The sequence below is a fragment of the Octodon degus genome, unplaced genomic scaffold (assembly GCF_000260255.1).
Source record: "Octodon degus isolate 3935 unplaced genomic scaffold, OctDeg1.0 scaffold00136, whole genome shotgun sequence".
Classification (NCBI taxonomy): Eukaryota; Metazoa; Chordata; class Mammalia; order Rodentia; family Octodontidae; genus Octodon; species Octodon degus.
The window spans coordinates 3,162,020-3,172,619 of record NW_004524712.1 but is presented as its reverse complement, the minus strand read 5'-3'; the positions used below and the strand labels follow the sequence as shown (position 1 = coordinate 3,172,619).

General features: G+C 43.4%; 1 protein-coding gene across 3 annotated transcripts in view; it reads left to right on the top strand.

Moving 5' to 3' along the window:
- Positions 1–10,600, top strand: part of Kirrel3 (kirre like nephrin family adhesion molecule 3) — a 583,940-nt gene that overhangs the window by 196,224 nt on the left and 377,116 nt on the right. The gene's annotated exons all lie outside the window — the stretch shown is intronic.

The following is a 10,600-nucleotide window of genomic DNA, read 5'->3' as shown; positions in this document are numbered from 1 at the left end:
GAGGCCATATTGTTGGGGATGAGTGTGTAACATCGAGGCCATATTGTTGGGGGTGAGTGTGTAACATCGGATGCTTGTTGTCAAGCAAGCAACACCCTTTGCAGCCAACATCATGTCCAGTGCTAGCCTGTTCTCCCAGGCTGCTCATCTATGCCTTTTATGGCATTCCTTGTTTATGATCAACAGGATCTCTGTTTATTATAATAAATGTAATTACGTTTTTAAAAAAGTCTTGCTAGTTATATATTTATTTATTTGGTATAGGGTCTTGCTACATAGCTTGGACTCATAGTAATTCTCTTGTGTCACCCTCCCCAGGGCTGGGATTGTAGGTTTGCACCACCATGCCCAGTTTCGGTGGCCTCCAAAGTGCACCTGGGGTTCTGGCACCAGCACGGCATGTGGTACCGGGCATCAGACTTGAGTCCTTGCACTTGCCAGGCAGGCACTTGGATCACTGAGCTATCTCCCCAGCCCAATAATGTAATTATCTAACACACATTTCAGATAATAGTGGACTACCAAAACAAGAAGACTCCCACAGCTCTCTGGTTTTGAGCTTTGAATTTGTTTGGAACTACCCCCAGGACACTGATAAGAGTCAATATATACATGAGGTAGGGCTCTCGGTCTCTTTTATTTTTTTTTCTTATGAAGTTGTCACAGAATGGTCCTAGGGCCTGTGAGGATGAAAGGGCCAGTGAATTGTACCAAAGTGCAGGTGCCACTCCATTTGTCCAGAAGAGTGTTAGGGCACTCAGAATTATGACCTGTTCGGGACAGTGTCAAAGGACCAGCTCTTATTGTACCCTGTCATCTTGCCTAAGAATATCCCATCTCTTGCCACTCAAAGCATGAGAAGAAGTTGGCATTCTCTTCTGATGGCCAAATAGTCCTTGGGGGATAACATACAGGACCCTGACTTTGGAAAACAATACTGACAATGTCAGACAGAACTCGTTGCCCCAAGGCATGCTGTCCTGGAAGACAACTATCATGTATTTGAGGCCTTCTGAGTCAAAAGACCATCCCAAAGGGAAAGGGACCACTTGAGTCTGTGGCCTCCCTGTAGCATACAAACAGTTGCTCTTGTTCAGGGCTCATGCAGAACATTTTATCTACTTCAACCAGGCATTCATTTCTCCATATCCAATCTCTACTTATGCAGTCTGTCTTAAATTTGCCACCTGATTTATTTTAACTAGAGCCAGGCTATTGGCAGGCATAAATATGGGTCTAGTGTTGCCAGGGGCCAGAGCAGAGGTCTGGTCAATTGGAACAAGCTGTAGAAGAATTTGGAGAAGACATAAGGTAAAGTGACCCACGCAGTTCTGTCCTTGACATTCACTCCTAATTCATAATCTCTATACATTTGAAGGTCTTATTTCTATTCTTTTGGGTTGTCAATGATCAAAATTAAGGGTTGCATTGGTGAGACCCACAATTTGGAGGGAGCATCCCCCCTTTCCTCATTAGGCATACTTTGGGATGATGAAATCTTTCTTTTATATGCAGTTTTAGGAGAACATACCTAACCAGTATCATGTGTGTATATATGGAATTCAATAGTCCACTACACAAGTATCTATGACACCCAAAAGCCAGTATAGGAGGGGACCTCTTCCTCAAAGGAGAATAAGTACTTTCTTGTATTTAACTGTCTTTGGGTAGCCATATCTCTTTATGTGATGACTTAATATGCATTAAAATTTAAAACTAAAGGATTGGGTCACTGGATGACATCAAGGGTAAGATAGTACAAGACAGAGAGGGGTAAGACAGGGAGGAGGAAAACAGTGTTAGATGGGCTTTAGGATTAGCTGAGTGTGTCTCTGGGGCTGGTTTTGCAGCAGTGCCACTGTGCTTTTGGCTTAGGCGTGGCGAGTCCATCTCGGTTTGCTCTGAGTTTGTTCTCTCTACGACTTAATCAGCACGTAGTCACCAGGCTGTGGCACAAGCGAACTAGAAAATGAAGGGTGGTGTCTAAGTCAAAAGTCCTTTCTGCCTGAGCAAGTTAAGGGTGGAAGACAAATCAAGCACATAATCTCTTCACTAGACAAGAATACATCAGCTTTAAAGCACATGTGACCAAAGCATGAGCCCTGGAAGGGAGAGCAGATTGGGAAGAAGTCAGGTCCAAATACTGTTTTTAAGGGATTAGAATAACAATCGTAACCCGTTGGTTTTTAGGGCTGTTTTCATGTGTAGGCAGGAACTGTCAGTAGGGATCAGAGACCAGAGTTCCTTTTTGATGTTTTGTCTATTACCATTACTTTAATATGTCTTTGGTTGTACCTCTTCTGCTGGGTGTCTAAGACCAAGTTAAAGTGAGATCAGGATTAATGAAAATTACCTTTTTTGGGACAAATATGAAGAGGTCATTTAAGGCTGTTTAGGAGTTATTTTTGGAACCAGGTCTACAGCCTCTCAGCTCTGCTCTCAGTGTTAGCAACCAAGATGGGTCACAGTCATGCTTGCCCATGTAGCTTTTTTGTGGAAGAATAGAAGGCATATATTTCTTGGGGATCCTCCCTTTTTGACACACTGGTTGACTCCTGTCCTCTGGAGACTGAGATTTTCTTTGTTCAGGAGGTGTTCGCCAAAGTGAAAAGGTTCTCTCCTGTCCTGAACCTTGTTGACTTTAGAGGGCCAAGGACCAGAATGTTGGCTGTCTTCTTAGCCCAGGGACTTTTTAGGCTTTGATCTCCAACTCTCATTTGCTTAACACCCAGGAGATCAGTTTTCCTTTCTAGATATCAAGTATCTTGAAATATGTAGTATGACGGACAATTGCCAGTTGTGCTGGTAACTCACTACTATTATGGACTACTGGACTAAATTGGGTTATTTTGCTGAATTCAAGTACCTACAATATTTGGACTGGCATCAAGTATGAAAAGTGCCTTTAAAGACTTCTCCAAATATAGCTTCTCTACCATCAATGGAACACCCATCTCTGACAAAAAAGGGGAATATAAATAAAGGAGCATTTTGTAGTGATATATATATATATATATATATATATATATATTTCTCTTAGTTCAATAAGAAAGTTCTGTACTAATATTATTTAGACAAGATATCATGTCTGCATCTTGTCCTCTGAATAACTACTCCAAAGACAAAAACATGCAATGTATTAATTATTGTGACTGTTTCAAAACTGTTTCATTGCTATTTTATCTCGTTTTCTCATTAAAATGAATAAAAAATTTTAAGAAAAGAAATATGTAATATGACCAGGAAACTTATTTTTACGAATCATGGTTGTCTACAAGTTGAATCCCTGGAGGATATTAACAGATAACAGTTATAAAATTTTATATAGGAAACTGAGATCAAGGACAACATGACACATTGTCTTAACAATCACAATGACATCATTCTATTAGATCCCTTAGGTTTTGTTTATTACCTCCAAAACACATTTAAATTTTTATCTTAGTATAAAGTAAACTCTAAGATTTCTTTATCTAGTTACAAGCTCTTAAATGACCTATAGGAACTTTTACCTAACTTGTTAATTTTTTTTTTTTATGTATTTAGTACAGTCTACAGGGTCTCACTATGTAGATCGAACTCATAGTGCTAACTTGTTAATTTTTAACCATTTTTTGCTACCAGAGTGATATTTAAATATAACATATTTTACAGACTATTAATATGTAACCTCTAGTTATTGTAATGACATTATCTGGACTGTATAAAATGTAGGCATATTAAACTACCATAGCACAATTATATAACAGTCACATAAACATACACCTGAAAAACTCATCACCATGAGCAACTTAATTTGAAGGTCATCAGAGAGGAGAGTTAAGCAGAGAGGAGAGCTGAGACCTGGGAAAGAGTGACTGGTGGGGTGAGGCCACACCCTCCCTAGTGTTTTGGGCAACAAGAAGCTTTTAGAAGGAACAGCCTGCGCTCCACCAAACCAACAAGCAAACACATATTTCTTTCAATAAACTGCATCCTCCGCAAGCTTTTCCTCAACATATTTGAACTTTCCAGTTCTGCCATTTTCTCTATGTTTCTAACACACAAAATCTTTATCATACAAAGTCTTCTAGTAGCAAAAGTGTATCTCTTGGGCTGGGGAAACAGTTCAGTGGTCTAAGCTCTTGCCTGGCAAGCGCACGGACCTGAGTTCAATCCCGGGCACCACATGCCATGCCAGCCCTGGAGCCCCAGGCACACTGTGCTAGCCTGAAACTGGGCGTGGTGGCACATACCTGTAACCCCAGCATTGGGAAGGCCGAGACAGGAGGATCACTATGAGTCTGAGCTGTGTAGTGGGACCTTGTACCAAATAAATAAATTTTCTTTAAAACATTTTTTAAATAGTATGTCTTTTATACTTAGAGTCCTCCTTATATAGTTTTCTTTATCCTACCTAACACGAACTTTTCATAAGAAACTTGGCTGTGACTGCTTCTCTGCCCTCTCCTTTACTCTCCTTTGGTATCAGATTGCCACATGTTCAAATTTGAATGGCTTTCAACAGATCTCCAAGTAACCTTCAGTTAGTACTCTGATCACCAACAGAAAGCAAGAGATGATCCTGAAGTTGTAGTCTGAGGATTTATAAAGCTGAAGAAATGATCTAGGTGTATTCATTAAACAAAAATACTACCCTAACCCCAGAAGCCAAGACTAGTTTTATCATCCAGACACAGCAATATGGGTCTGTAAGATCTGCATCTATTCTTTGGAATATTTTTATTGGTGAATTATTATTTTTAATTTTAGGAGTTTTGTTATACTAAACAATGAGTACTTAGTGGGAAAAAAATCACAAAAGTATTGAGCTTTAGTCTTTATTGCCTGTTTATTTTTTAAAAGCATCTAAATTTTCACAATCAAATGTTTTTTGCTATACTACATATAAAAAAGAACTACACAAATTCTTATGAACTACAATGAAAGTACCAAAAGCACTCTACAAAAACTACTCTCCACTTCAGTCACCATACTTAAGGCCATCAGTTACTTTTGATTTCCCCCACAAGCATGGTCTCCCCCAAGATCTTCCCAACCTCACCAGAGTCTGTCCTGGGACAGGAGCAGAATAGCCCAACCACCAAAGCAATACCTATCACTCCAATGAATTTTCTTACCTTGGTTCATACACCAAATTGCATGGCCACAGTGGTCCTCTTTGCCCCCTTCTGGGTCCTTTTTGCATTGCAGAAAAATCTTTCTTGGGTCCTGAGCCTATCAACCAAGGTTCTCAACCCAGAATCCACTCCAACTCAGCCAAGGGATGTGTCTCCTTTGAGTGTAGTTGCCACACCCTAATGAGTTGGGGTCCCACAGTTGTGCTCCAAAGGCAGATATTTTCTTAGCATGTTCAGGAAGGGCTGCCTAAGCTGGCCTGTTTGACAGAAAAGACAGAACTAACTGTTTCCCACGTTGAGCACTATAAAAAGAAGCTTAGCTATAGCTGGCTTTATTTCTGTCTGGCACACATTGGTCTCTGCTCATCTGCTCATTCATCCATCCATCCACCCACCCATCCATCCAGTCTGTCAGCAGCTATTTATTGAGAATTCTCTATGTGTCAGGCACTTTGTGAGGTTCTGAGGGACACAACAGTAAATAAACCAGACACCGAGTTCTACCATCATAGAGCTAACAGGCTACAAGCAATTCAGAAAGGACTCCATGGGCCCACAACAAAAGCATTTGGTTGCTGAGTTAAAGTTCTCCCTGGAGAAAGGATGATGGAAAGGAGAGGAAGCAGAGTCTAAGGGCATGTCCTGGAGAAGAGCAAGTTTCTCAGCACAGGAGACAAGAGGCAGCTGTGAACTCTCACATGGAACAGGAAGCCATGGAGTTGCTTGCAGGCTGCTTGGGGCCTAGCTGCAGCAGGAGTTCAAAATGGTGAACTTAAACACTCTTACTCAGCCATGGGCAGGACCAGCAGTGACCAAGGGTGCGGTAGCCAGGACAGGTAGAGAGCCTGGGCAGCCAGCAGAAAGGAGCAGATGGGGTTTGTCAGACGGGCTGCATGGCTCATTAGCGTGCAACCTCCCCTGCACACGCTGCGATATGCACGCCAACACCCCCATCTGTCGGGGAGCCAGCCAGGGCTTGGGGGGCTTAAGACAACCTCCAGAGCAACCATCGCATTCTCGGCACTGCAGCCAGGACCTCAGCCAGAGGTAGAAACTGCTCTCTGTTGCTTGGTCTCCCTGATTAATTTGGTGTTTCAGACTCAGTGGCCCATGAGGGCTTTATCTCTCTGAGTTCCTCCTCCAAACAGATGTGGACTTTATGAACCATTCCTGGGCCTTTCTTAGGGAACCAATTTCCCCTCCTCAACATCAATGCCTCTGGCTACAGCCAACCTTTAAATGCTAGCGCTGCCAGAGGTGCAGGGTCTGAGCCCAGAGCTCTCTGGACTTACAGTTTTTCTTGCAATTGCACGCTCCCACTCTATGTTCTAAGTGCGCTGGCCAACAAGAAGAAATTCGTTACAGATTGGAAACATATTCAAATCAAAGATTCTGGAGGGACCTAAAAGGACTTAGGGGCTTACAGAAAATATTTTCGAAAGTGTTGTCCAGAAAGAAGGCCTACCAAAAGTCCCTACGGTTTGCAGAAAGCTAAAATATGGTAATCAGTGCAGTGTGGAGACACTGTAAGTTTCGAAAACGTAACAAGAAACTTATCGCTGTTTTCCGCCGTTGCTGCATATTCTGGGAATCCTTGCTTGCCAGAGAGGCATGAATAGAAGATTTATTTTGTATTGTTAGACTGTCAAGGCACTCTAGAGCAACAACTTTCAAATGATAACTTCCCAAGCTTACAGAAGTTGTGAATTACATGCTTTTAGTCTGGTGTGAGTGAGGGGCTGACAGCTCCCCCACTCCCATCATCCTTCACTTCACCCCTTCAGGGCCCTGTGTGGTCAGTGACTCAACACGTTGCCCTGCCCGAACCAAATGAGGCCATTATTAAGAATGACAGAAATCTATTTCCAGCCACAATACAAGCTGAGACAACTGGCATGTCATCACAGAACTTTTTCACACCTAACCCCCCAGAGCCCCAGCAAAACCTTCCTTGTCAAAATTCAGACCATCTCAAGTTAAGAGGATGTGAGAAAGGATTCTAGAGGTTTATGGGGAAGCAGGCAGGACATACAGGAGGTGAGAAACAGGATCGAGTATTTTGGCTCCAGTCCACCTCAGCTGGCTGCTTGAATCTTGGAGGGCGCATAACGATTCCCTAGAGGCGGGAAAGATAGCAACACCATGGAGGGAGCAGGCCCCCGGCTCTTTGCTCTTGACCTCTAAGCTGCTGATGATCTCTGTTGAGTGCTCTATCCTGTCCAGCCATCATAAGGGGACTGAGTTGAACAATCAGTTAACAGGCAAATTTCTCCAACAAGACAGTTCGTTCAAAGGAATGAGGCCATCTTGTTTGTTCTTGTTGCCTCTTCCTCCTTGTCATGTGCATATTTCTTATAACTCTTATTCTACCTGGTACTGCAGCTATGTAAGTCCTCATCTCCACCACACAGCGTCCTTTGGGAGCATGTTCAGAATTGTATCTTCAGTACTCTCGACACAGCTGCATTTCACATGGCTATTAGATTGCAGTAGACTCCCACCTGATTTTAAGACCTATGACTACAAACACCCACCCTGGAGCACAGAGGATAGTCCAGTTTCTCTTCAACTGCCTACCCAGTTTCATTTGCCCTGATCAGGTGTATGAGCCAGGGATTCTTTGCAAGATTGTTCAAACCTCCTGTCCTCCACCAGCCCTCAATGAAATTCCTGCTGAAGCCAGCCTTCCAGGCTGTGGGCCTCTTCTTGCAGGTTACCCACGACTGCTGCACAACTGGCCATGCATTCTAGTTTATTATTAGAGGCCTATACACAAGGTCTGGCACTTTGCCTATGTTTTCCTGTGATAGAGAAAACAGAACAGAGGCATTTGTTTTCAGGGAGTGGGGTGAAGAACAAGAGACTTTGCAAACAGTTATGAATAAAGCAGAATTGGTCCATTTTGGAACCTCCCGACCTTGACAGTGTCCCTCTAATGCTATATAAACATTTGTTTTGGGTATTTAATAAGCTGCCAGCTGACAAATTGTAGAACTTTTTGCAAGAGCTCCTTATCTTTTCTAGAACCACTGAGATGGCAAAATATATTCTCCGTCTCAACAATTCACTCTATATTTGCATGTGGAAATTGGAAAGCAAGTTGTTTTTCTTCGTTTGCATGACAAAACTCAGACCCCAAAATACAATTCACCATTTAATTTGAGCTAGTTAGAGAGTACAGAAAAGGGCCCTGGCCTGTTTGGCTCCATTTTGCTGGTGATGTTTCTGTTGTTACAATTAAAATTGATTTATAAGGCTGAGGACATAAACTAACTCCTTGTATAGCACCACTGTAGCCGGTGGAGTCTGCTCCCTCAGGAGGTCACTGGGGAAACAAACAGGCTCCATGAAAACCTGTCTTTATTTTGTGGCCTTAATAAGTGTTACATTTAGAGGAACACCCTCCCACCAGGTCACGCCTCATGGCAGTAGAGGCGAGGCTGTCAGCCCTGGGCAGGGACAAGTTCCCTGGTGAGCCCTGAGAAGCCTCCCTCCTTGAGCCCATCATGACCTGCCAATAACAGGTCAGGGAGCCTCCTGCACAAGAATTTGGGACATTTAATTTTTAAATAAGGGTTTTGTTTGTTTGTCTTTGTTTTTGTTTTACTGATGATTTCCTGCTGGAATCTTTTACTACTATGGATTCTCTTTGCTTTAGCTTCCAGCCTCAGGAGTAGGGCTTGTTCTCCAAATCACAAGGTTCCTGGTCCTTAGGTCAGTTTTTGTTTTGGTTTGGTTTGGTTGAGTGCAGGATCTCACTATGTAGGCAGCTCAGACCCACAGTGATCCTCCTGTTTTCTGCCTTCCTAGTGCTGGGATTATAGGCATACGCCACCACACCTGAACTGGGCAGGGCAGGCGTGGCATACGGTGCCAGGAATCCAACCCTGGCCCCTGCGCTTACTCAAGCAAGCGCTTAGTCTGCTGAGCTATAGCGCTGGCCCTCCTAGGTCAGTGTTTGTATCCATGTGGCTTGCTGGGGAGCAGCTAGCTTGCTGTAAACTCTCTGAGCTCACTTTCCTCCTAATGCACACCAGGCAGGACATTCATTCATTCATTCTCCTCTATCCAGTACCAACTGTGAGCCACGAACCACGTAACACTGAGGAAGTAACCTCAAAAGCCTCCTGGAAAACTGGCTTAAAAGAATCATTTTGCTTAGGCGGGTGCAGGAACCGGGGTTCAATCCCCAACTTGCGGAGTCGGCCCCAACCCCAGGGCTGCTGAGACAGCAACTGAGACTCAGCATTGTGGTGCACGTCTGTAAACCCAGCACTTGGGAGGCTGCAAACAGGATCACTGCGAATTTGATCTGTATAGGGAGACCCTGTAGGCCCTGTACTAAAATACATTTTTTAAAAATATATCATTTTGCAAAGTCTAGGTGAAGGGTGAGGAGAAAAGACCTAAGTAAAAGGGATCAACTCAGACATGAAGAGGAGAAAAAACACAGAGTAACTGGGGACCTGTAAGAAGTTCTGAGCACCATGAAGGGGCAAGCCTGCATTCCCTACTGTGGTATGCATATCATAGGGGCATTCAAGGGGACTTTTTACACTTTTTGCCAATATACATTTTTAAATATTAAGTTTTTTATGCTTTCAAATGGTTAAACATACAGCTAATGAAAAGGCCTCAACCACTAAAGCTGAAGAACAGATTAGAGCATGCGTGTACCAGACTCTCGCTTGCCAGGAGTATTCTTTTCCCTACTGTCTTTCCCAAGGTGTGGAAGTGGAACCCCAATTCACCTTAGCAGTTTGACAGTTCCCTGCACTCCACTCGAGCACTTCAGTGTGTAAAGTTCCTTTATTGGGTCAAAAGGTATAGGATTTTATCAATTTTTCAGAAGTAAAACTCTAGTAGGCCATGAAGCCTGCAGCTTTAAGTATGTCAGACTTCCCAGGCCCCCTCTTGCTCACACACAGGCTCAGGGACTTGGAAAAGCAGGAGTTTGATCACCCTCCTGGGGTCTCTGCCTCACTCCCTCTGCTGACAGTGGCCTGGTCTGCCGCTCCTTCTCACCCGGGAAGCCTTTGATATTCCTAGCTTAGTGGGAAGGAGTTGGAAACCCAACAAGTTCATGTACAACTGCAAGTTCAACTAAGACAGCCCCAGCAGCCTATGAAGAGTAGCTGCTACAGGGAGCTGCTGTATCGAGATGCGCACAGGACTTTTACAATTCCTAAAACTTTTTGAGCTTCCTGTCATGGAATAATAGCAGACAGAACTCTGCAGCAATAAGTGGTTCCTGTCCCGGGCCCGAGTCTACTTTGGGGCATTGCTAGGCAAAGGATGGCATTTGAAAGCTGTATATTCCCTTTATTACCTCCACATGTTGTTGTGAGTACATAAAAGAAAATATTCCTCATGTTTTTATTATCTCCTTGAGACACATCATGACTGCAGAATCAAGCCAATGGCTGTCCCTGACCATCCCTACCGAGCTTCATCCTATTGATTTCCCATCCTCTCCTTTT